General features: G+C 42.2%; 3 long non-coding RNA genes across 3 annotated transcripts; 1 reads left to right on the top strand and 2 right to left on the bottom strand.

Annotated features, from left to right (window-relative positions):
* Positions 1 to 10230: 10230 nt before the first annotated feature.
* LOC310754931 lies at positions 10231 to 14616 on the bottom strand. The gene is made up of 2 exons (XR_014544073.1): positions 14518 to 14616; positions 10231 to 12099 (listed from the first exon to the last, which is right to left on the bottom strand). It is a non-coding gene; the product is annotated as an uncharacterized lncRNA (long non-coding RNA).
* A 6210-nt stretch (positions 14617 to 20826) lies between these two features.
* On the bottom strand, positions 20827 to 21925 carry LOC310754961. Its single transcript, XR_014544111.1, has 2 exons — positions 21836 to 21925; positions 20827 to 21107 (listed from the first exon to the last, which is right to left on the bottom strand). It is a non-coding gene; the product is annotated as an uncharacterized lncRNA (long non-coding RNA).
* On the top strand, positions 21103 to 25805 carry LOC310754930. Its single transcript, XR_014544072.1, has 4 exons — positions 21103 to 21410; positions 21844 to 22032; positions 23075 to 23489; positions 25220 to 25805. It is a non-coding gene; the product is annotated as an uncharacterized lncRNA (long non-coding RNA).
* Positions 25806 to 26233: the final 428 nt, after the last annotated feature.

Below are 26233 nucleotides of genomic sequence, written 5' to 3'. Positions count from 1 at the left end.
TGTTATTTTTACACCCTCACTTCGGCAGCATTGCTTATTAATAAGGGAAGAAGTATTATTTGCTTTTTATGTTTGTTTGGAGAGTGGATTGGGAATATTTGGAACGTTTATTTTGGTTCTTTGAGAAGATTTTCTCAGAGGATTTCTGCCCCCCCCCCAATTTGATTGTTTATGAGAAGAAAGCAACGCCATTTTATTTCATTTTTGGACATTGGAAGGGGTTTGGAGTTGTGTTTGTTTATCCTGTCCTCCCCCCCTCGAGGAACTTGGATTGGCTTTTTTTTCACTTTTTTTGTGGGGTTTTCCTTCTTACGGTTTTTTTTGCTTCTAATATAGCGCGATACAACCACATTTTTTGGCCCCTTGAAATCTTCCAAGTTTCTGGAATATAATTTAGAATTAAAGGATGGTGGAGAAGTAGGAAATAGGTTGGCTAAGGAAAGGAAGAAAAAAAGCAATGTTTCTGGGGCTGGCCAGCCAGTGACAAGTCAAAGAGGATGAGAATCATAGAATCATAGAATCATAGAGTTGGAAGAGACCACAAGGGCCATCGAGTCCAACCCCCTGCCAAGCAGGAAACACCATCAGAGCACTCCTGACATATGGTTGTCAAGCCTCTGCTTAAAGACCTCCAAAGAAGGAGACTCCACCACCCTCCTTGGCAGCAAATTCCACTGTCGAACAGCTCTTACTGTCAGGAAGTTCTTCCTAATGTTTAGGTGGAATCTTCTTTCTTGTAGTTTGGGTCCATTGCTCCGTGTCCGCTTCTCTGGAGCAGCAGAAAACAACCTTTCTCCCTCCTCTATGTGACATCCTTTTATATATTTGAACATGGCTATCATATCACCCCTTAACCTCCTCTTCTCCAGGCTAAACATGCCCAGCTCCCTTAGCCGTTCCTCATAAGGCTTCGTTTCCAGGCCTTTGACCATTTTGGTTGCCCTCCTCTGGACACGTTCCAGTTTGTCAGTGTCCTTCTTGAACTGTGGTGCCCAGAACTGGACACAGTACTCCAGGTGAGGTCTGACCAGAGCAGAATACAGTGGCACTATTACTTCCCTTGATCTAGATGCTATACTCCTATTGATGCAGCCCAGACTTGCATTGGCTTTTTTAGCTGCCGCGTCACACTGTTGGCTCATGTCAATTTTGTGGTCAACCAAGACTCCTAGATCCTTTTCACATGTACTGCTCTCAAGCCAGGTGTCACCCATCTTGTATTTGTGCCTCTCATTTTTTTTGCCCAAGTGCAATACTTTACATTTCTCCCTGTTAAAATTCATCTTGTTTGTTTTGGCCCAGTTCTCTAATCTGTCAAGGTCATTTTGAAGTGTGATCCTGTCCTCTGGGGTGTTAGCCACCCCTCCCAGTTTGGTGTCATCTGCAAATTTGATCAGGATGCCCTTGAGTCCATCATCCAAGTCGTTGATAAAGATGTTGAATAAGACCGGGCCCAAGACAGAACCCTGTGGCACCCCACTAGTCACTCTTCTCCAGGATGAAGAGGAACCATTGATGAGACCCTTTGGGTTCGGTCAGTCAGCCAGTTACAAATCCACTGAGTGGTAGCATAGTCAAGACCGCATTTTACCAGCTTCTTTACAAGAATATCATGGGGCACCTTGTCAAATGCCTTGCTGAAATCAAGGTAGGCTACATCCACTGCGTTCCCTTCATCTACCAGGCTTGTAATTCTGTCAAAAAACGAGATCAGGTTCGTCTGACATGACTTATTTTTCAGAAATCCATGCTGACTATTGGTCATCACAGCATTCCTTTCTAGGTGCTCACAGACTGTTTGCTTAATGATCTGCTCCAGAATCTTCCCTGGTATTGATGTCAGACTGACTGGGCGGTAATTATTTGGGTCCTCTCTTTTCCCCTTTTTGAAAATAGGGACAACATTTGCCCTCCTCCAGTCTGCCGGGACTTCGCCTGTTCTCCAGGAATTCTCAAAGATGACTGCCAGTGGTTCTGAAATCACATCTGCCAGTTCTTTTAATACTCTTGGATGCAGTTCATCTGGCCCTGGAGACTTGAATACATTTAGACTAGCCAAGTATTCTTGTACTATCTCCTTATTTATTCTGGGCTGTGTTTCCTCTGCTGAATCATTTGCTCCAAATTCTTCAGGTCGGGCATTGTTTTCTTTATCGGAGAAGACTGAGGCAAAGAAGGCATTGAGGAGTTCAGCCCTTTCTGTGTCCCCTGTTTGCATTTCACCATCTTCTCCTCTGAGTGACCCCACTGTTTCTTTGTTCTTCCTTTTGCTACGAACATACCCATAAAAGCCTTTTTTGTTGCTTTTAACCTCTCTAGCAAGCCTGAGTTCATTCTGTGCTTTAGCTTTTCTGACTTTGTGTCTACACGTGCTGGCTATTTGTTTGAATTCCTCTTTGGTGGTTTCCCCCCTTTTCCATTTTTTGTACACATCCTTTTTTAATCTTAACTCAGTTAAAAGTTCTTTAGATAGCCACCCTGGCTTCTTTAGGCACCTTCCATGTTTCCGTCTCATTGGTATTGCCTTTTAAAAGTTGTGCTTTTACTATCTCCCTCTTAACAAACTCCCAGCCATCATGAACTCCCTTTCCTTTTAGTATTACTGTCCATGGGATCTCACCCAGCACTTCCCTAAGTTTTATGAAGTCGGCTTTCTTAAAGTCGAGAAATTGAGTCCTAGTATGCTTGGCTGCTCCTTTCCGCTGTATAGTAAACTTCAGAAGAGCATGATCACTCGCGCCTAATGATCCTTCCACTTCTACCCCACTAACCAGGTCATCAACATTGGTTAGGACCAGATCTAAAATGGCTGTTCCTCTTGTTGCTTCTCCCACTTTCTGGACAATGAAGTTGTCTGCAAGGCCAGTGAGGAATCTGTTTGACCTTATGCTCTTGGCTGAGTTTGACATCCAACAAATATCTGGGTAATTGAAGTCCCCCATTACTACTATCTCCCTTCCTTTTGCATGCTTGGCCATCTGTTCCAGGAAGGCATCATCTATGTCCTCCGTTTGGCTTGGGGATCTATAGTAAACTCCCACAATGAGGTCACTGTTATTCTTCTCTCCCTTAATTTTGACCCAAATGCTCTCACTTTGGCTTTGAGGTTCTAAATCTTGGATCTCTTCACAGGTATACACATCCCTGACATATAACGCCACTCCTCCTCCTTTCTTGTCTGGTCTGTTTCTCTGAAATAGATTGTATCCCTCCATTATTACATTCCAATCGTGGGACTTATCCCACCAGGTTTCAGTGATTCCTATTATGTCATATTTAGTTTGCTGCACCAAGAGCTCAAGCTCATCTTGTTTATTTCCCATGCTTTGCGCATTAGTGTACAGACATTGAAGTCCATTAATCATTCCCCCGTGTCTCTTATTTAAGGATTTTTTCCTCCCACCACTAGGTCTGCGTGCTGTTTGCTCCATTCAGTCGATGACATTTGGATGATCATCTTCATCAATTGATAGACTCCTACCTTCAGGACCACTGTCTCCCTCCCCCACATTAGTCAGTTTAAAGCCCTCCTGATGAGGTTTCTGAAATTTTTTGAAAAAACATTCCTCCCAACCGTTGTGAGGTGCAGCCCATCGCTTGCCAGAAGTCCATCTTCAAGAAACTGCATTCCGTGATCTAAGAATCCAAACCGTTCCTGTTTACACCATTTGCGAAGCCAGTTGTTCACTTCCACTATTTTTCCCTCTCTCCCTGGGCCACGTCGTTCAACTGGGAGGACAGATGAGATGACAATTTGTGCATTTAATTGCTTCAATTTCCTGCCAAGAGCCTCGTAATCTCTTTTGATCTTCTGGAGGCTATTGCTTGCAGTGTCATTGGTTCCCACATGAACCAAGAGGAAGGGGTATTTGTCAGTGGGTTTTATGATTCCTTGCAGTCGTTCAGTTACATCTTGGATCTTAGCCCCGGGGAGACAGCACACTTCCCGAGACATCTTGTCAGGCCCACAGATAACTGCTTCTGTTCCCCTCAGTAGGGAATCCCCTATCACCACTACACACCTCCTCTTAGGTCTGGTTGGGGTTCTTCCGTGAGCTGTCCGTTCCAAGGTCGCCTGCACATTCCCTGAGGGCTGACTTTGCTGCTCGTCTTCATATACCTGATCGACTGTAATGAGGGAGAGATCCTCAAATGGAGTCTGCTCTTCGTCTTCCATGCTAGGGGAGAGGACCTCAAAGCGATTGTGTATTTCTAAACAATCAGAGCGAACCCTGGGCCTCCTACTTCTTTGAGTCACGTTTCTCCATATATCTGGCTCCTGTGTTGGTGAACTAGCCTCCTTCTCAGGGGAGTCCCCTGTCTCCTCCTTGGTGGAGACGGTGTGCTCTGTTGCTTCCAAGAAGAGCTCCAGCTCTCTAATTCTTTGGAGCGTAGCTACACGTTCCTCCAGTTGCTGGACTTTGTCTTTTAAGAGGGCAATCAACATGCAATTGCTGCAGGTAAAGCTGCCTGCAACCTTTGGCAAGATGGCAAACATTGTGCAGGAACCACAGGCGACTGCAGCTGTTCCCTCACCCTCCATCTTGAGAACGTGTCGTTGGGGCTGACTACAGCGGTCCTCCATCATAAAAAGCGTGAAGACAGGACAAATAAATCCCCCCCAAAAAAAACCTAGGTCTCCCCCAACAAACGTTTAAGACTAGCTCCCCTAAATCTAAAAGATGGATCAAACTGCGCGCGCCACTAGGCGCGCGCCGCTGCCCTACAAGCTCTGATAAGCTCCTCCCACAGCTAATCACCTACTTCAACAGAAGCCCTGCCCCCTCTTACCTTTGCACAGGTTATCTGAGTGAAAAGCTCACTGGGTAAAAAAAAAATAAAAATAAAAAATCTGAAAACAAGGGAACCCCTGGGACTCCAGGCAATCTCAGGGGTCTTTGTGTTTCTCATACTCACAAACATTCATTTTTGTGCACATTATTTGGCTAGAGAGCTGCATTTCAAAAATTCAGAGAAGTGCGAATTTCAAAGGATGGCTATGTTTCAGTTTGCATATTGTTTCAGAAAACACAAACTGGGTAGGTTTGCCTTTAAAAATGAATTGGCTTTCTACCTGGTACCCTCAACATGTGTTAGACCATTCATTGTTTGCCACCTGAATTTCCCCATTAACTCTGGGCTTCAGAGACAACTTTCTGCAGTAGAAGCAATGCATCAGAAAACCTGAATTGTTTATTGTTTCTTATTTCTAAATCTCAGCACAGAGTGTTGAACATTTGTAGACTTTCTTGATCTCCTGCATTCATCAAGGGAGCAAGTATTGTAGGTAGGTTTTTAGCCAACTGACGTTTCAAACACTTTAGGATAAATTGCCCAAAATGCAAGAGTACAAGGCAAGCATCACCTAAAACAGTCATGCTAAAAACAATGGTAAAATCACTTCTACAAGTTGAAGGAAGATTAGTTTTTGAAAGGCACCTGTCTTCTCAGCCCATAGGGAGCAGCATTTGGGACAAAATGCCAGCTACCTTGACAGAGGGCTAGGTCTAACAAGTGCAGATGCAAACCATACAACCATCACCTTCAAGCTCTCTTCTTTACCCATCCATGATATCTGCTCCATTCAGCCATGTTAGGACTCTGCAGGCAGAAGAGCAATGTGTGTTGCTCGGCTGATCAGCAGCTATTCTTTTCCAACATGAAGGTTATTAATGGCTATAATCCATCAAGTAATGGTCCTAAGGAAATGAATCTCCTGACAAGTAACCTTGCCACATCTGAAAACTTAGGTGGCTGTTGACATTGCTTGTAGAGAATTTCAGCAAGACAGCAGTTGAACAATGGCACTGGAGAAGTCTTCCAGAGGAATATATATATGGCTTTGTTTATGAATCACTTCTCATAATATACCCCAAAGCAATTTTGCAGTGATATTTAAAATAAACAATTTGTCTATTTGTAAAAGACAAATAGAGCTGAGCTGACTTTCAGCTCAGATGAGAAGCACGGACCATTGATTGTAGTCAATGACTGGGTGGTTGACCACCTGGGAACCACACGGGTCAGTCTATTTGTAAAAGACAAATAGAGATGGCACCTGCTTGGAACGTGATGGAAAAGTTCCAAAGGGCAGGTGCCACAACACTAAAGGCCTGATTCCTACACTGTATGTATCAGACCTCTTGGTGATGTGGTGATCTTGGAGGAGGCCCTGTCCTGCACAGTTGGTTATATAAAGGATGAGTAAAGTGCTGCATATCCTGTCATTGCCATAAGCATTTGTATGTAGGGATGAGGGTCAAATTCAGTTCAATTTGTATCTGGATATGAACCTACCTAATTTGCACTTCCTGAAAAAAATGTGTGAACCGAGCTATCCTTAAAAATATCACAAGTCTATGAATTTTGTCATTCCCCAACAAAAAAAGGGGGGGAGAATGTATAGGAAGCGAAAACATGTATTCTATCTTTTTGAAGATATCATTTTAAAACGACATTAGGGAAGTTGTTTGCAAAAAAAAAAGAACAAAGTTGAGGAGGATATATTAGGCAAATTGCATATGCTGATTAAGCTTGGTGTGGACTTTTTTATTTTATTTAAATGCATACTATTGCAGAAATATATGGCAAACTGAGCTTAAGATTGGAAAAATGAGAAATGGAGAGGAACTGAAACTGACATGTGTCATCTATCCCGATGTGAATATGTGCTCTATTCTGATGTCTGAGATCCAAGTTAGGATGGCAGGTGGCATTATTTATTAATTTATGTGTACTCTCAGACACCTTCATAAATAATTTATCTGGGGCGTCATATAAATCAATTAAAAATCTGCAGTTAAGAATTCCCTCAATAAATCTGTTAAAATATCCACATAAATGCCACTGACCCATGTGGTTCCCAGGTGGTCAACCACCCAGTCATTGACTACAATCAATGGTCCGTGCTTCTCATCTGAGCTGAAAGTCAGCTCTCACCTAATTTTCTACATTTAAAAAAGAAAAAGAACCACAGTTCTCAATCTTTCCATGTTTTCCAAGCTCAACTGCATGTTTGTGAGTGATTTAACAAGAGCTCTCTGTAGTTTTCCAATGCCATGGTGTTTCCTGGAGTGTCCATGATAGCCATCCTATGTAGCAGTTTTGACAAAAAGGATATGGTGAGCTGTTCCTATTTTTGGAGTTTAAAACTGCCAAATCCTCATCTCTAAGAGCCAGGCAATTTGCTACCCTCCAGATGTTGGTGAACTACAATTCCCACAGTCCCTGACCATTGGCCATATTGGCTTGCCCTGATGGGCTTTGTAGCTCTGAAGGGTGCAACATTGGCTGCTCCTGCCTAAGAGCACCACTGTGGACCTAAGATTGAACAACGTGATATGCTTGAATTCTTCCTTATGCTTTCAATCTCCCCCCACCATTCTGCATCTTTTTGCTACTGACACACTCTGATTTCTACACTGTAATTAAAGTAATGAGGTTGGGTGTCAGAGAGCTGCACTGATGCAAACCTTTGTGAGGAAGGAAAGCATTTGAATTGTTTCCTTAATGTCCACTTGCGCTCTGTTAACTCTGCATAAAGTTTAAAGACCTCTGCTTCATTTACGATTTCCTCAGCATCTCTTAAGTTGTAATTGCTTCCCCCCCCTTTTTTTTTCTTTTTGTCTCTATCTCTTTCTGACCTGGCAGGGACATGGCAGGACAAAGCATCTTTGCCCCAGTGTGTCACTTTCACAAAGGTAAGGCAGTTGTTGGTGGGTGGGTGGGTGGGGGTGGTGGGCTCAGTTGGCCTGGCCAGGTGGGTGGTGGTGTGCGTGTGACATCATACAATGTGACAGGCTCCCCAATGTTGGGGGAAACTCGGTGTGTCTGCCATTGGCCATTCTGGCTGGGGCTGATGAGAGTTGGACTCCAAACACATCTGGTGGGCCACAGATTCCACACCTCTGTGCTATGTTTGGCTACAGAATTGCCACACAGTGTGGCCAAAACTCTGAAAAGAAAATATCTGAGCAATCATTCTGTCTCCAGCCATTCAGTTTGGAAAGGATTGCTTCTCCAGGATAAGAAGCCTGTCTTCTGCTTCTAGGCTGCCATAACCCTTGAATGTTAATTGCCAGCCATGCCCCACAGGAGACTGGAGGGGAGGGCCAAAGTTGTGCAAGATGCATGAAAAAAAGGAGGGAGGGAAAAAGAAAGAAAGAGAGAAGACTCTGGGTTGAAGGGGGAAAAAATGAGAGTTGGGGATGCTGATCTGAAAAGGAAAGGGAGACCCAGTGCAGATTCGGCCTTTGTGAGATCCTGAGAGACTTTCTCTAATGGTCTTTGCAAGTCATTATTTCCTTTACATATTCTCATCTCTCCGACAAAAGAGAACACATAAATCACTTCTCCTTGTCCCAGTTTGACCCCACAACCTCTGTAAGATAATGAGGAGCTGCACCTATCTCCCCCACTCTCACTGCCAAGATTTATATCAAAGGACATTAATTCTCCATGATAACATCTCTATTTTTTAAATGCAAATGCCCCCTGATCCTTCCCTGAAATCTGCTCAGTGGGCTGCTTTTAACTCAACGTGTCTGAAATTTCCTTAAAAATTGGTGAAATTGGCTTGGCTGTCTCACAAGTTGGTGGATGCTCCTGGGAGCAGATTCTAATGCAGATTTCACTACATGGGGCCTGAACTAGATTGCAGACAGACTCTAAGAGACTTTGCACACATATTTCACACTGCACGTTTTCTCCTGCGATATGCATTCAGGAAAACAGCCACGTCCAGCATCATGCTCTGCTGAACACAGAAAATGAGTGATTTGCTAAGGTGAGCACTGGTCTGACTTGGAATACAAACTTGCTCTGTGCATAATGCTCCCTGGTGCCTTGAATGATGCAACGGCAATGTCCTAGGCACCAGAGCCCTGGGAAGTGTACTTTGGGGGTGCTCTGGGAATTGTATGTACCATGACTCCTTACATCTGAGACACTGTTGTGAACATGCACAGCACCAGCCTAAGCACATGGAGTTCTAGGATGTAACAGTTCCCAAAGTTCCTGCAGTAAAAATTGAAAATGCTACATTTCCCAGAGTTCCTGGCTCTCAGAATGCTTTTGGGTGAGGGGGGAACAGAGGCATTTTGGCATATCCCAGGAATAAAGAACCTCAGGCCTGGGGCCCAAATGCAGCCCTCTAGGTTTCTCTATCTGGCAATTAAACATGCCTCACCTACCCTGCTTTACACCCTCCTTGAGTGTTTTTGCCTGTCTGGAATGTGTTCTTTAACTCACATAATGCCTCTAGCTCAGCTGGATGAGGATAGAAAGGGCTGTATGAGTATACAGTGATACCTCGGGTTATATATGCTTCAGGTTACATACACTTAAGGTTACAGACTCTGCTAACCCAGAAATATTACCTCGGGTTAAGAACTTTGCTTCAGGATGAAAACAGAAATCGTGCAATGGCGGCGCAGTGGCAGCAGAAGGCCCCATTAGCTAAAGTGGTGCTTCAGGTTAAGAACAGTTTCAGGTTGAGAATGGACCTCCAGAACGAATTAAGTTCTTAACACGAGGTACCACTGTACATAGAAACTAGTCTGCTATACACTTGCATCCACTCATTTTTGCCTTTGGCACCCACTCACCACTGGCATGCACATTTTGGATAGCTGCCTAGAAGAAAATGAAGCCCTCTGGCTAAAACAGGTTCCCCTCCCCTGCTTATCCCACTGATTTGCATTGTGAAATTAGGATCTTAGATTGACAAGTATGTTTATTCCCAGGCCATGCTACTTTTGCATACACACCCTCATAAATACATCCTGTTCAATTCTGCCGCCACAGTCATCTTCATTATTTTTTTAAAGATCCATCCCAAAATCCACCTTTAAATATGGATATTTCATGTGTTTTCTTTCAAAAGATGCATTATAAAATGTGCTGTTTTTTTAGCCAAGTACTGCACTACAACACTGAGAGGGAAAGATGAAATCATTGCAATGCACACACTAGTCTAAGAGCTATGGATTGGTTTCAGTTTACATTTGGAATTTGAAAAGATCAAATTCCTCAAGCATCCCTAATTATGGCTAGGAAGATCTCTGGAGGGGAAAGCCTGGAGCCCGGGCTAGCTAATGAATTCCTTGTCCTCTCCTCTATGCATCTCCACCCAACAGCTCCTGTTCATTCTCAAGGTGTTCTGTCCTAATGAAAACAAGGTCACGCTTGCTCAGCAGCTGATGGACAAGAAAGGAACAGGTGGAGAAGCTGTGCAGTCGTGTAGGTTTTTATTCTGACATCCTTAATGGAATACAGATTTCAGCATTGCTGAAAGAGCTTATGCTTGAATAGCAAGAGAAGAATTATCCCATTGTCAGACACGGCTCAGGAATCATCAGGCGCGTAGTGCAAATATTTTGTTCTCAATGGAATGCAGGGGGAAAAACAAGGAAATGTTGAAGATTGAAGATTGAAAACACGGCACCTTCTCTCCATACATGAGAGATAAAGCGACCGCATCTGATAAGTAACTGCATCTGAAAAGAACACTTGGATTCACAGACTAGTCTGGCCCATGATGGCTATACTTGACACACAAACACACCCATGCAAAATTACTGCAGTTTGAATAGGATGAAAAATTAATATTTTAGTCATGAACCACTGGATTATTCTTATTCCAGATATTTCTTATGCAGGGGAACCTTATTCAGTCAAGCAACCACATTCCCTTGCGGGGCTGCACACCAGTGTCAGGTGTGGCCACACACACACATCTCCATCCATGCAAACAAGAGGCATTATTACAGTTCAAGGGCACATTCCAGCTTGGTGAACTTACTAGCAGAGGGTATGGAGCAGAGCCAGTGAGGTGGGTAGCCTGATTAGAGTTCCAAGGGCCATATATAGAGGCCTGTAGGTCGACATTCAGTTCCTGGATCCTAGTTACCTATTTCTGATTTAACATATGGTGAGTTCACTCTGTGATGCATTACACTCACCTTGAAGACCAGACTAACTAGAACCCTATTTGGCTGTTCAAATCCCTCACATGATGAGGGAAGTCGATCACAAGCATTCTACTTCTACCCCTGAAGTGGGAAGCCCTTCTTCTTTTTCCAAATAATTTTTATTTATTTTTTATTCGTTTTCCAAATTATTACAGATCAGACCAAATTACTTTAATACAATTTCTTTTTAAAAATAATAATCAGGTTTCCTGCTCCTGTTGCAAACATATGTCCATCACTTCCTCCTGTAGCTGCTTCATCTCTTCTTTAATATCCACTTGATCCTTCACTTGATGTTAGTCGATCCTCGCAGCTGACTATTATTCTGTCCTTACATACCTTTGTCAATTCTTATAAAATCCATTTATTCTGTGAACCACCCTGAGACCCCGGGTATAAATTTGATTATTATTAATAATAATTTCATGTTTGTAGTCCTTCATAAACGTTGTCCTCAGATCTGGTGTATTGAGAGAGTTAATTGCTATCTTCTTTTGTTTAGTTCCCTGCAGTGCTTGCAAGATCAATTCACATTCCATTCCTTCTGCTGTTCACCAGCTTGTGTACAGGATGCAGCTATAAATAACTCCCAGATAACATGTCCAATCTCCGCCATTAAAATTCCACTCTGGAGTTCTTCCTCAGCACACAGCTAAAGACAATGTCTTTTTCTCAAATACAGCCTCTTGCCAGATTTAATTAGCAGCCGTTCATCTTACTCTGCATTGCTCCCTCATACTTCTGGTCCAGTCCAAAGATAGTTTTAAATAAAGTCCATTCAACCTCGGTCAAGGGGGGAGGGCATAATAAAACCTTGTTAAATTCCTTGTTGAGCACAAATGAAAAGCCTCCCCCCTCTTTTCCTTGGTGCCAGACAGAATAACATAGCCATGGCTACACATGTCTCTTTCATTTTGCAGGAGAGGATGGGAGGGCCCTTTGGAAACCATATGAAAGCACAAAGCACCTTGTCCTCCCCCTTACTTCCTGGCTGTTGTAAGGATTCTCAAGCTCCAGAAAATCATTCAAATACCTTCAAAGAGCCAAACCCAGTCCTTTCGGCAACTGATTGATTGCAGCCTGTTATCATATGTCGTTTCAGGAGCGCCTCATGATTAACACCAGCATTCTAAATTAGTGAGGAACCGATCACAAATCATGCCAGTGAGGGAGGTTCATCCATTGCAGGGACACATTCCCAGGTCACACCTGCTTTGCCTTTCAAATTGACAGACATGGGCTTAAGCAGCACAGTGGGATGCAGTGAACTCCCCAGAACCCACTGGGGAGCATTGCCAGGAATTTTACCTCATAAATCCTAGCTTTCTCCTGCCTGAACTTAGCACCATGAATCATGATGTCAGCAGAGAACCCCATTTTTTTATTTCCAAATTTTCCAAATTTATAAACAAACAAACACACATAAATCCAAAATGTAATTATTCCACTATTATTAACACTGTTAGGTGACTTCCTCAAATCCCCCTGGCTGAGTTTCAATGTATATCATTGTAACAGTTTTCCAAAACTAATTTCTCAAAAAATTTACTTAGTCAATTAACTTCTTTCTTACTTTTCATATAAACTTTAAACATATTATTATATAGAATCACATATTTAAGTCCTAAGTCAATCTGGTATTTGCAAGTATTTCTATTTAAATTATCTTAGCATATTTAGCTAAATATTTTAAATTTCATCCATTCTTCCTGGTACTCCTCCTACTTTTGGTCGCAGACTCTTCCAGTCAGGTCGGCTAGCTCCCAAAAGTCCATAATCTTCATCTGCCATTCCTCTGCTGTTGGCACTTCTTGTGTTTTCCAATTCTTGGCTAACAAAATCGTAGCAGCAGTTGTGGTATACAAAAACAATCTAACATCTTGGGCAATTCCAGACCTATTATTCCAAGAAGGAAGGCCTCTAGTTTCTTAATAAATGTATATTTCAACATTTTCCCCAATTCATTATAAATCTTATCCCAGAAGTTTTTCACCTTGGCGCAGCTCCACCACATATGATAAAAGGTACCTTCTTTTTCTTTACATTTCCAACATAGATTATCACTATTGTGATAAATCTTTGCTAATTTTACAGGAGTTAAGAACCATCTATACATCATTTTCACAATATTTTCCTTTAACACCGAACATGCAGTGAACTTAACCCCTTTCCTCCACAACCTTTCCCAGTCTTCAAACATTATGTTATCCCTTTTCCAAATAATTTTTATTGGTTTTCATGTAAATACAAGAACAAGATATAACTACTGTAGCTTGTCCAGTGGTGCATTAAGTTTCATACGCAGTACACAGTACACAAGAAATATGTTTATTTATGCATTATCAATTCAAGTATCTTCTCCACAGAGATTATTGTGTTGTGGATGGAATAAAAGTATATTCTGTCACATTTATAAAGGAAAAGAATTGAAGCCAAGTCTTGCCAAAAGTGTCTATTCTTGAAGTGCCTTTAATTACCCTTCTGTGACAAGTAAGGCGTTCTGATAGAGCCACACTCCAAATATTATTTACCCAGATTTCTATGGGGATTTCTATAGGTTGTTTCCAGTATCGGGCTATGGTTAATCAGGCTGCTGTTAATAATAAAAAAATACCAAATCTCTGCATTTAAGGTTACTGTTTAAATTTGAGTCAAGTGATCACAAGGCAAGAGCCGAATTGGGTGAAAAAAATTGCTGGAAATAATATGAAACACTTTTTTCCAAAAGTATATCACTGTGCAACTCTACCATGCATGAAAATATGAGTCTAACTCCCTGTAGCCTTTCCAGCATAGGGGAGAGATGCTAGTGTTTATGTTGGCTAGACATGATGCAGTCTAGTGCCAGTGAAATATAATTTTAAGAGAAGTCTCCTGCCAATGAGCAGAGATGGTTCATAGGGATGGGTTGTGCCAAATTGATTGCCATTTATTATCTGCAGTTATGATCCCTTAGTCTTTTCCCCATACTGTATGGAGGCCTCCTGTATCACCTGCATATTGTTCTAAAAGAATGCTATAAATAAGGCATGTCCAACGTGTCGATAGCAATCGACTTGGGGATCACTGACTGATTTTCGTCGATCGCAGGCTGAGAAAGAAAAGCCTTTCTCTGCAGCCTGGGACGCAGCCAGTCCAGTCTCATGCAAGTCTGAGCTCCTCCTCCTCCTCTTCCTCCAGCCGAGGAAGCTGGCTTGCCTTCCTTCCCCGACACCTGCTCTGCACTGCACTCTGTGTGTGTGGGGGGGGGAGGTTAGAGCACCAGCGGTGGGGTGAGGGGGATGTGGTGCCCTAAGGCAGGGCTGGGATATGTGTGGGGGTGTTCCTAAAGGGTACTGACTTAGGGGTGGGGGCAATAACATGATTGGACTTGAAACCAAAAGCTCCAGAAGCAGAAAGACTGAGGTGGAGGGAGAGAGTGAGGATGCTGTGTGTGTGTGTGTGTGTGAGAGAGAGAGAGAGAGAGAGAGAGGAGAGAGAGAGAGAGAGAAGCTGGCTCCTCGGATCTGTGCAAACTAATATAAAAATATACTTTGACTTTTCTCACTTGTTTAGTTACTTAATGACTTCGGAGAGTGGTAGATCACTGCCAGTTTTTGATACTTGTTGGTAGATCGCAGCTTATTTGAGGTTGGATATGCCTGCTATAAATGAAAGATGCAGCTCATTTTATTTCATATCTTGATTTGTTACAGAGAGACTCAAATGACATAAGAGAATGAAGCCCCTCCCCCTTGCTAATGTGAACAATTGAATAGATTGAAACCAGGTTAACTAGGCATCATCCAGTTTCTCCGTGAGCTCATGCTTAGAAATTGCTTTGCCTCTAGGCAGAAGCTCTCTTACCTAATTGATGCCTTTCTCCTCAATTTTTTTAAATTGTCCATATTTATCCTCCTGTCGGAATAATAGAGGGTTCAACAGTGGAGTCAATGGTGAGAGTTTGGGAACCAGAACTCAGTCTCAATAGCTCCACGTCACAAGCACTGCCTTTAAAAAAGCGTTTTGAATCTTTTCCCACTCAGTCTGGGATAGTTTTAGGAAAGGAAATGTCCTTACAGACGGTGAAGAGAAAGGGGCCTTGACCTGCACCCATGGAATGTCATATTGTCCCCTAATCAAGGGGATCAGAGATTTAATCTGAAATGCTGCAGAATAAGAGTCCTAAATTTGGCATTCTGAGACCTCCCTTAGATCTATGCCTAAATAAACTAGATCTTTTCCCAGATGAAACAAACAGAATTAGCTTTCGTTGTGATTCTTTAAGCAGAGGTGAGGGAATACGGATGGGCAAAACCTCAAAAGAATATGAAATATTTGGAAGAATAGATGTTTTAATCACAGCTATCTTGCCAAGCCAACTGAGATTTAAATGTTTCCATTTCACCAATTCTTGGGAAATATCTTTGAACAGGTTTTTTTATAGTTTCTGTGACTAAGCTGCTTAAGATCTGGTGTTAAATTGATGCCAATATATCTAAACCCACCATGAGCAATGCTAAATTCTGGTTGTGGTATTAGTTACTCATGAATCATTGTGGGTAGGTTAATTGGAAGAACGGCAGATTTTGCATAATTTATCTCCAGTCCTGCAACTGCATGAAATGCATTCAATTGTTTTTTGAGTGGTTGGAGTGCATTAAGAGGGTCTTGGAGAATAACCAGAGTGTCATCAGCAAACCTATTTATTTTCTGCTCAATATTTCTAATGTTCACACCTTCAAGTGTTGCATCTACCCACAAATGAATGGCAAGCACCTCTGTCACACTGCAAAAAGCAGTGGCGACAGCAGGCAGCCTTGACGGGTGCCCCTATTGAGGTGTATGGGTTTGGTGATATACCCATTTAATGTAATGATGGCATTAGACTGTGAGTAAATTTGATTAATGATATGAAGGAATTGCTTACCAAATTGTAATTTAGCTATTAAAGATTTTTAAAATGGCCACTGAATTCTGTCAAAGGCCTTGAAGGCATCCAGATAAATTAAAGCACCAGGGGAGTTTTGTGCGTGGAGCTCATGATTTACATTAAGAATTTGTCTCACTGAATCCAAAATATTTTCATGAAATCTGTTTGGTCAGTTGAAATATATTGTCTTACAAAAATATTAATCCTTTTGACTATTACTGCCATGAAAAGTTTTGCATCTGAAGGAATGGGTTTCCCAAACCCAAAACTGACTGTGCAGGCAGTCTGAAACGGGAACCAAAATCCCCATTTTTCCTTAGCTAAAATCCATTAACTTGAGCTCTGAGTCAATGTATAAACAAAAACCCAGCTGTATAAACAAGTGCTCAGAGCCCTCTCCTTTATCAGTTCGTGACGGCAAGGATGACCTTGGCTGTTTCAGTGGGGTAGGGATGACATGTCTAGGTCTTATCTTATGTCCTGACGCACAGACCTAGTCCGGGAACAGCGCCAGAGTGTGTTCTTGGAATTGGTGACCTCTTGCTCCAAGATAAGAGTAGAAACAGGAATACCCTTTTATGGTCAGAAGTACAGGAAGGAATACCCTTTTATGGTTAAGAATACCGGAGCAGGAACATATGTGATGTCAACCTGTGTGTATAGGCTGACGTGGTTGGATTCCTGGGGAAGGAGGGAGAGGGTGCCTGGAGGCTATATATACTGCATGAAATTTCTCATTTCTTTGGACTTGCTGTGGACTGACCACGCAAGTGCCTTTCTGCTGCTCTGGAGAGCAGGAATAAAGAACTCTTTCTCTGAACCAACCCTCGGTGTCATTTGACTTCCTTCCTCCTGACTGGGAGCAACGCAGAGCTCACCAATCGGTAAAGTCTAATAAGGCTACACATCAACATTAATAAGAGCAATAGGTCGATACAACTCCACCTTTGTGGCATCTTTCCCTGGTTTCAGAAATAAGGTCAGTTTTAAAGTTCACCAAGCTTTGGGAATTTCCCCTTCTTCTAAAATTGAATTAAATAGACTAGTTAACCAGGGTGAGAGTTCCATTCTGAATACCTTATAGCAGTGGTTCCCCATTAGGGGTCCAGGGACCCCTAGGGAATCCGCAGAATCCATCCAGGGGGTCTGTGGCTCCATCCCTTGGCTCCCCCCAATTAAAATTTTGTCATTTTTGCATGGTAATATCACAAATGTTATTGTCTGGGTTTTTTGTGGTATATCTAAAATCCTTTGCTTATTAGGCGCTACCTCACATTCTGTTCAAAAAACTGCTATGCAGAGGTAACTACCACAGAGTTATCAAAAATTTCTAAAGTAGGGGGCCCATGGCTTCACTTTTGAGAAATGGGGAGGGGGGTCCTGAGTAATTAGCTAATTGGGAGCCATTGCCTTATAGTATTTTCCTGAGAAGTCATCTGGCCCTGGTGATTTGCCCAATTTTAGTCTTTTTATTGCATCCTATACATTCTCTTGGGATATTCGTTGATTCAGATGATCCCTGTGCTCCTCAGACAATGGTTTAAGGCACACTTGAGAGAGTGTGCAGTGGTTAAGAGCCGTGGACTCGTAATCTGGTGAACCACATTCGATTCCCCTCTCCTCCGCATGCAGCTGCTGGGTGACCTTGGGCCAGTCACACTTCTCTGAAGTCTCTCAGCCTCACTCACCTCACAGAGTGTTTGTTGTGGGGGAGGAAGAGAAAGATTGTTAGCCGCTTTGAGACTCCTTAAGGGGAGTGAAAGGTGGGATATCAAGTCCAAACTCTTCTTCTTCTATAGAGAATTGTGAAGGATTCTCAGAGAAGTATAATATTTTCAGAAGATTTCATCAATTATCAAAGTATCATTGCATAATCGTCATGCATGCCAATAATCTGATTTTTTAATTTACACTTTTTGACTGCATTAGCTAATACATGACAAGTTTTGTTACCAAATTCATAATAACCACTCCTGACTCTTGCCATTGCTTTATGTATGCGTTCAGACTCAATGGGTTGTAATTCAGAGCAAGTTTTTTTCAGGGCCTGACTTAATTTTTTTGGATTTTGAGGTCTGTGACTCCTTTTCCAATATTTTAATCCTAGCAGTAAGAGTACTGATTTCAGATTCATATACTTTTTTCCTTCTTGAGGCTTCACTAATGCAGTTCCCCTTTAAGACTGTTTTTCTCGTGTCCCACAGTACAGTAGTGGTAAATTATTTTCCTTAAAATAATATTCTAGTGCTTTTAATAAACGGTCTTTAGATACCTTATCAGTGATTAAGCTTGCATCAAAATACCATTTTGGGGACCTTGGAGGGCGTATATCAAAACTAAAAAAAATGAGACAGGGCCATGTTCCGGCAGAGTTAAGACACCAATATTAGCTCTAATCACATTTTGCATAATATCTTGGGCTACTAATAGGAGATCGATTCTGGACCATGTTTTGAATCGGTGAGAGAAACATGAGAATTCATGTGCTGTAGGATTTAAGTGTCTGCTAGGCCCCAGTGGCCAATCATGCTCTGCAATCAGTTGTCCTGACTGCTTCTTAAAGAACAGAAAGAGCTGCAATCTATGGAGTCATTAGGGTAGCAGTTAAAGTCCCCTCCAATTATAATTGAGCCTTCTTTGCAAAGTGTTCTTAAGAAAAGCCTGTTGGTCAGAATTTGGTGCTTGTGTGTAGGCCAGAGTAAGATTCATAGTACCAAGTGAGCCTCTAACAAAAATAAATCCGCCATTTGGGTCTGCTATTGAGTCTCTCATCCGAAATGGGCAATACTTGGAGAAGGGGATAGCCATGCTCCTACTTTTGGAAGAGGCAAGGGCACACAGTTGCTCACTGAGCCATTGACCCTTTAGTAATGGTGATTTGGAGTATTTACTTTGATGGGTTTCCTGCAATATAATTATGTCTGGATGCTCTCTGTGTCAGTTCAAGCTCTTTTTACTGCTGAGCCCAGGCCTTTAACACTGAATGGGAGGATTTGTAGGCAGGTCTGGATACTTGTAATGTCTGTGCTGGGAGATCAGCAAACTGTTTTGCAACTGTGACAAAGCCTGGAACAGCCTTCCGGGCTTGCAAACTTGGGCCTTCATTGAGGCTTTTGTTAAACACTGGACTATCTGCTGGATTCTGTCTTGAAAATCAAACAACCTAAACTATGTGAAGTGGTTCCTTGGTTTGCAACCGCTTTGGATTACAACTGTTTTGGATTACAACTACGTCAAACCTGGAAGTGTGTGTCACTTTTTTTGGATTACAACCCATTTTGGGGGGATTACAACCAATTTTGGTGGGAAGGCCCCATTGGCGAAAGTGCGCCTTGGGTTACAACCGGTGGCGTAGCGTGGGGGGTGCAGGGGGGGCCGGCCACACCGGGTGCAACATCTGGGGGGGGCGCAGAAGAGACTCGAGTGCTAAAATCTACGGGTTAGGGGGCACAAATTCCTTGCCTTGCCCCGGGTGCTGACAACCCATGCTACGCCACTGGTTACAACCTATTTTGGTTTACAACCAGACCTCCAGAACGAATTATGGTAGTAAACCAAGGTACCACTGTACAAAAATCCTACGGTGAGCCAGCAGGAACATGAGAATGGTGGAGATCCCTCCCGTAGAACCCAGGATTGACTAGGGTGGCAGGAAGGGGTTGTGGCTAATCTCCATGTTCTCTCCTCCCACCCTCGGACAAAGGTTTTTCCAACTTACTGTTGCGCTTGTTAGAGTTCAGATCCTTTTCACACATAAGGAAATAAAATGCAACCATTTCTTACTTTCTCTTTGGAGTTGCCTTATTTCTTTATGCCTTTTTTGGTTGTCCAGCTCTTTTGAGCTGGGGAGACGCACTGGGGAGAGTCATCTGCTGCTTGGGGCATGTTGGCAGCCTGTTGGTTATCACTCACAACCCATGTTCTGCCTTTGTGCTGGACTATCAATTTAAAAGGGAAGCCTGAGTGATATGCTATGCCTGCTTCTTTTAGAGCTGGTCTGCTATAATCCTGAAGTCTCTGTGTCAAAGCCTTTTGGGCCACAGATGGATACAGCTTGCACTTGAATTCTTCTTGACCATATTCACTCTTTGTTGATCTGTATCCAGCACAAAGACTCCATTATTTTCAATACCTTGCATAAAAAACTCCATCTTTGGCAATTACACATCTGTTATGATTAAAATTTACATTAAATGCATGCTTGGTCAGAGTTGACACACTCAGAAAACTTTCTGTTAATTCTGGCAAGTAAACTACATTTCTCACTTCGTTATGAATAGTTTTTCTGCCTGCAACACACTTGAGCAAACCTGCTTCTTTTCCTTGCAGATATTTTGTGGCCATTTGCAATTGTAACCTGTCTCTGATGAGTTTTCATTTAAGTCTCTGAAAAAATCAGCATAACCAGAAAAGTGCACTGATGCTCCTGAATCAACTAACCAACTAGAAGAATTACTGTTAATAGCATCAGTTTTTGCTAGATCTGATGAACTGCAAAGGCATTTTTAGTTTGCTTTCAGCCACCACCTTGGAACTTTTCTTTATTTGTGCCAATTTGTTTTGTACAATACCTTGCAAAATGTCCTATTTTCCCACACAAAAAGCATCTAGTTTTGGCTCTTTTGTTTGTACCTTGAAAAACAGTTTTATTTTTAAAATTATACTTACCAGTCTTTCGCATAACAAATATTTGTGTTTCACCCTCTGCTGCCTTCTCTACTCTCCTAGCAGCCTCCACTTTAAGTCTTGATACAACATTTTCATATCAAGTTTATATTTAGACTCTAGTCTAGTGCATGTATCAAAGAATTGTAACTTTCAGGCAGACTTGACAGAATTAAAATCACTTTTTCCTCTTCTTCAAGTTTCTTGCCCATAGTATTTAAATGATCCATCAACTTTGTCACTTGACTTTGATGCTTTTCTAAATCTCCATTTCCCCCCCAATTTAAAACTAAACAGCTTTCTTGATAAATACAGTCTCTCATTCAGAGTGTTCCTCTCATACAATTCTTTCAGACCTTGCCACAACTCCCTGGCAGTCTTAAAATTGCTTATGTGGTGTAAGTCACTGTCACATGAGTTGAAATTACTGTCCTTGCCTTCCTGTCCTGCTTTTCCCACTTTACTTTTTCTGCCTCTTCTGCTGCTGCAGATTTTTTAATTGTTTCCCACAACTTCTTCACTAGCTCATTCTCCATTTGAAATTTCTCCATTTGAAATTTCTATAAAGGATGGTTACTTGAAGTGAGAACAGGCACAGAAGGCTCTAGGGTTTTCACAGCTTTTATATACATGGTCATGGTTTTTCTCTCTTTTCAGACTGGGCCCATAACCCTATTGTTGTGGAGGGTGGGGTGATTAACAAAACCAATCCTCCTGGCAAACTGGGAATATCCCCTCACTCTCCCAGTTTAGGACATTCCATACCTTTCCTCAGCCGAGTTTCTTTTCTTTCAGCAAAGTAAGCGTGTCAAACAAATCTTTAATAATAAAGAAAATTGTAACATACTGTAAAGGGAATTGGGGTTGCTCGTGCGTAAGGGGGCTGCTGCTCTAGGCAACGTTGTCTGGCTAAACCTTTCCCTGGCTGGACAGCCCTTTCTCCGTGGCTGTGTCAGTCACTGGCAGAATCCGTCAGTGGGTGTTTCCTGAACTTCTTCCAACATAAAAGCTGCTTGACGCCAAGTCTCCGCCTAGCCTCCCTGCGCAGAAGTCTTCTGCGCAGAGTGGGCGTGACCAGCGGAGGTCCTGGGCTCTCCCCGCTGGCCTCTGTGGAAGAGTCTTGGAGCCATGTCTCCGAAGTCCTTCACTGCTCCCCTTTCTTCCTGGTGTCACGCCGATTTCCTTCCCCAAAGGAAGTGTTCTCTCTCTCCCTGCTGGTCCCTTCTCCTGCATCGTTGGGGAGCCTTACCTCCACTCTTGGCTCCGATGGCAGTTCCCTGACACATACCATCCGAGAGAAATTAAAACGACTTAATGAGGCAAGAATGACAGTTGGTCTCTCTAACTGATCTTAACTGAACACCAGAAGGGAGGGGCTCATTCCAGAGAATAACACAAAGTCCCACCCACCAGGTGCCAGACATTCTAATGCTCAAATTAGGCCCCAGTGTTTTTCTTGCAGTCACTCCCCTTCCTGATTTTCTGGTAGGCCTCTTAGATGAATTTTTTACCTCCTGTCCCTGTCTGATTGTTCCTCCAACTTCATAGCAAATTCTTCTGTCATTTGTAAGAGCTGGATCTCAGATTGGTTAGTTAGAGCAAGATTGTGTGCATCATTTTATGTTTTAGAAATATCAGGCACATATCAAATTTCTGTTCAAGTGAAGTTGGGGCTGCTCTCCAGTCCAAGGCCAGTGCCTACCTTATTTTATTAATGTAATCATCTGACTCTCTGGCCTCTTCCATTACAGCAGCTGCTTTCTTGCCTTTTGGGGCCTTCATGAAGCCTCATACAGAGCTCCCTCTATTTCTTTCTGAAGCACTAATCTTGCAGATTTCCTTTTTGGTCCCCGTATTTCTTGAATCATCTCCATGCTGAGGCTGTATAAAACTTTTTGATTAGATGTCAGTAGGATCCACTCTGATTAGAATTTGTCCCAGGGCGATTGGAGATACAGAAATATGCCTCTATTTAGCTTTCCTGCTAGCCACCCTTCCCTCAGCTTTTTCTACACATGGAGGCTTCTCATACAATTTAGATCCCTATCTTCTCAGGTTCTAAACCATGTAGGGAACCTGTACAATTGCAACAGGTTCCATCACCTTTATCAAGGGTGGGAAACTGGACTGAGCAGGTGGGTTAGCTCTAAAACTTTGCCACCCCCTGTGGGCCATTTTAACAGGTAGACTGTGCAACAACATTATATGGCATCAAACAATTTACCCTGTGAAGAATTGGGAGCAAGTTCCTATTTTCTTCCACTCTTTCCTATTTTCTTCCACTCTTTCCTTGCAGGTGTGGCCTGCTTCAATTCAAGTTGCATTGAGCAACCTTCCTTTGTAGGCTTAGCTCAGGTTCATTTCTGCATTTCTGATTGTTCTTTTTCAGTTTGGCCCCTTATTGTATTGCCTCTTAGCTTTCTCCTGTCCAGGTTCCTTTTACTCCTGGGGTGGAGCAATAGCTCAGTTGTAGAGCATCTGCTTTGTGTACAGAAGGTTTCAGGTTAAATTTCCGATCTCCATATAGGGCTGGGAAAAGCTCCCATCAGGACCAAGGTTCTGACTTCATATAAGGCAACCTCCTGTTTCTATGTTCATCCTCCGCTGGACCATCAATGCCAATGGGTTGTGCAAACAAAGAGGACAGATATGAGCACCAATGTGCTCACATTTCACCACTATGAATCTCTCCCACTGAATTTGTCTCACCTCGAGCAGCAGCAACTTTCCATTTGCTTCAGTGAATCATGTGCTACCTCATAATGTGGAAAGCAGCAAACATTAACAAGACACATGACAAGCTTGGTGAGTCAACCAAAGTGAGCGCATCTGTCAAGAAGGGGCAGGTGGCCAGCTCTTTTCCTCAAGGGAAAGATGGCTGAATAAATAACACAGCAAAGGTAAAGCAGATCCCATCAAGCTCCCTTGCCAAATTCAATCAGGTCAGGTGAGCTCTGAACACACAGATCCAAAAATTAAAAGTTTACTGTGCCAAACATGCTACTTGAATACAAAATTCCCCCTTGTAAAGGGCAGGAGGGGAAGACATTATAACAAAGTATTTATAAACTACTTGAATAAAAGAATTGAGGGGATGCTCATCAAATTTGCAGATGGCACCAAACTGGAAAGGGTAGCTAATGCCACAGAAGACAGAATCAAAATTCAAAATAATTGGATAACTGGGCCCAAGCTAACAAAATGAATTTCAATAGGGACAAATATCAATTATCTAATTTCTGTGGTTAACAAATATAGTTCTTCATGTCCATTTAATATATAACAAATATTTCTAAGATGAGATACACAATGATACCATTTAAGCTGGGATATCCCTCTGTCAATAGGGGTAAATAATACAATATCAAGTAGTTGTGATCAATTATATTGATGGATAAATTATATAATAAGCTTTTGTCACCTAATAATGGTCCAGTCTGGATAGGAATAGTTTGAAAAGAAGCAAAATTTTCTGAAGTAACATTTTAACTGTTGAAATATGACCCCATCAAGTCATATATAGGTTTCTCCAAATCCTCATGTTAGTTTTGAAGTCTGTGATTATTGGTTTATAATTTATTCCAGCTTTGACTTTTGTGTCTTTGCATATTATACAGTTTAAGACCTGAGAGTTTGTGGAGACCATGTATTAATTCTTGAGGCATATGAATGCAAAACAATTCTGATTTACCATATTTCACTTTAAATCCAGATACCGAGTTAAATTGGGATTATTCTTGCATGATGGCCAGAATTAAAATTTGAGGATATGGTGTTATCATTGTATTGTCATCTGCAAAGAAGTTCAATATATATCATTTACCATGAAATGTTATTTCCAAAATGGATGGATTCTGTTGGAGTGCTAGGGCCATTGATTCCATGACTATAACAAAAAGCTGAGGGGATGGAGGGTAATCTTGCTTTGTGCCCTGGCAGATGAGGAAAACCCCCAAAGTATCTTCAATTTACTTGTATGTTTGCATTGGTGGTCTTTTTATCAAGTTGACAAAGGGGGAATCATACCCTGAATCTGGTCAATGCAGCAAACAAAAAAGGCTGGTTAAATCAATCAAAAGCTTTAGTGATGTCTACTTAGAATATTTCAGTAGAATTTGGTTAGGCATAGGCCATGGATAATATTTATTATGTGCCTGATGGGAATAATGATATACATATCTATGGTGAATATAATATATGGTCTTTATTAATGTAGTTTGGTTCAATTCATGCTTGTCTGTCTGTTTTATCAGGATTTTTTGCATCCACATTTATCAATAAGATGGGTCAGTAAGAGTTGGTTAGTTACAGGTTTTTTAATGGCTTGTTGTTCTTGTTTAGTCGTTTAGTTGTGTCCGACTCTTCGTGACCCCATGGACCAGAGCACGCCAGGCACTCCTGTCTTCCACTGCCTCCCGCAGTTTGGTCAAACTCATGCCGGCTTTTTTAATGGCTTAGGAAGTACTATAATATTTGTTGGTTTCCATGTGCTAGGGACTTCCCCTCTAGAAAAAGATACTTGTAAACAACTTAGAAAGAAGAGGTACCAGTTGAGTTTGGAATGCTTTATAGAAAGCTCCCATAAATCTGTTCAAGCTGGGAGACTTGGATAGTTTCAGGTTTTTAATAGTTGTTTTATTGTTGTTGTTTTCGTTGTTACTATTTCTTCTAGCTTTGATGGTGGAGGATGCTTTGTGTGAATGGCAGCAGTACGAATTGTTATCTAAGGAAGTGATATACTTAAATCCGTTCAGTGAACAGTCAGTGTGTTTCCAAATTCACTTGACTTGAGTCTGTATGCCCCAATAACATCAGGGTGAATTGCCTGTGCCCACAGCTGATGTGCTGCCTGGGCCAGCTCTTCAGGCTCATAGAGTTCAACAGCAGCATTGAACTGGACTGCCTCTAGATTGCCCAGTGACTTGAGGGGATGTGCCAGTGATGCTGCTGGCTAGACCATGACATGCAGGGAACAAGGGAGAAGCTGCGCCAGTCAGTGTCTGAGCATTCAGTCCCGAAAGTGAAGTTGAAACATGCCCGCAACCAAGTGGAGGTAGAGATGAAGAAGAGACATCAGGTGGAAAAGTAGGAGTACAAGCTGCAGTTTCTATATGACCATCTGGTCACTGATCTGCATATCAGTCTTTTCAATGAGAACCGGCACTCAGTCCTGGCAGCTTCAGACAGGCCATGTTTCAACCACAGCACCCTGCTGCCTGGCAAGTGGCTATCTGCAGTGGAAGAATATAGCACCTCAATCAGATCAGGCATCAGCTTTGACTACCCAGATGAGGAAGTGAATTTGGAAGTGATAAAAATCCATCAGAGCAGATACAAAGGGTCTCCTCACTCATATTCCTGATTCAGCCAGTGGTAACAACCAAATCTGCATAGACATCTGTGGCACCTCCTCCTAGCTCCAATGAGATGTCTGTCGCAGTCCTGAGATCTGGAACCATTGCCCACATTTTACCACCTATTGTTTTCATGGTTCATCACTGATCCCATCAGAGCCATTGCATCTCTACCCTCTGATACCTCACTAAAGGCTGGGGCACTAGCAATCTATCTCAATATTTTTGAATGGCATCTATGTAAATTGTTTCAGCAGTATAGTTTTATGGGTGTGTGTGTTGGAATTGATGTTAAATCTGATTAGGATCAATTTTTTGAAACCTTTGTTTAA

Source organism: Podarcis filfolensis, assembly GCF_964270895.1.
Source record: "Podarcis filfolensis genome assembly, chromosome: Z".
Lineage (NCBI taxonomy): Eukaryota > Metazoa > Chordata > Lepidosauria > Squamata > Lacertidae > Podarcis > Podarcis filfolensis.
The sequence above is the reverse complement of the archived record's forward strand: the minus strand, read 5'-3'. Positions and strand labels throughout refer to the sequence as shown.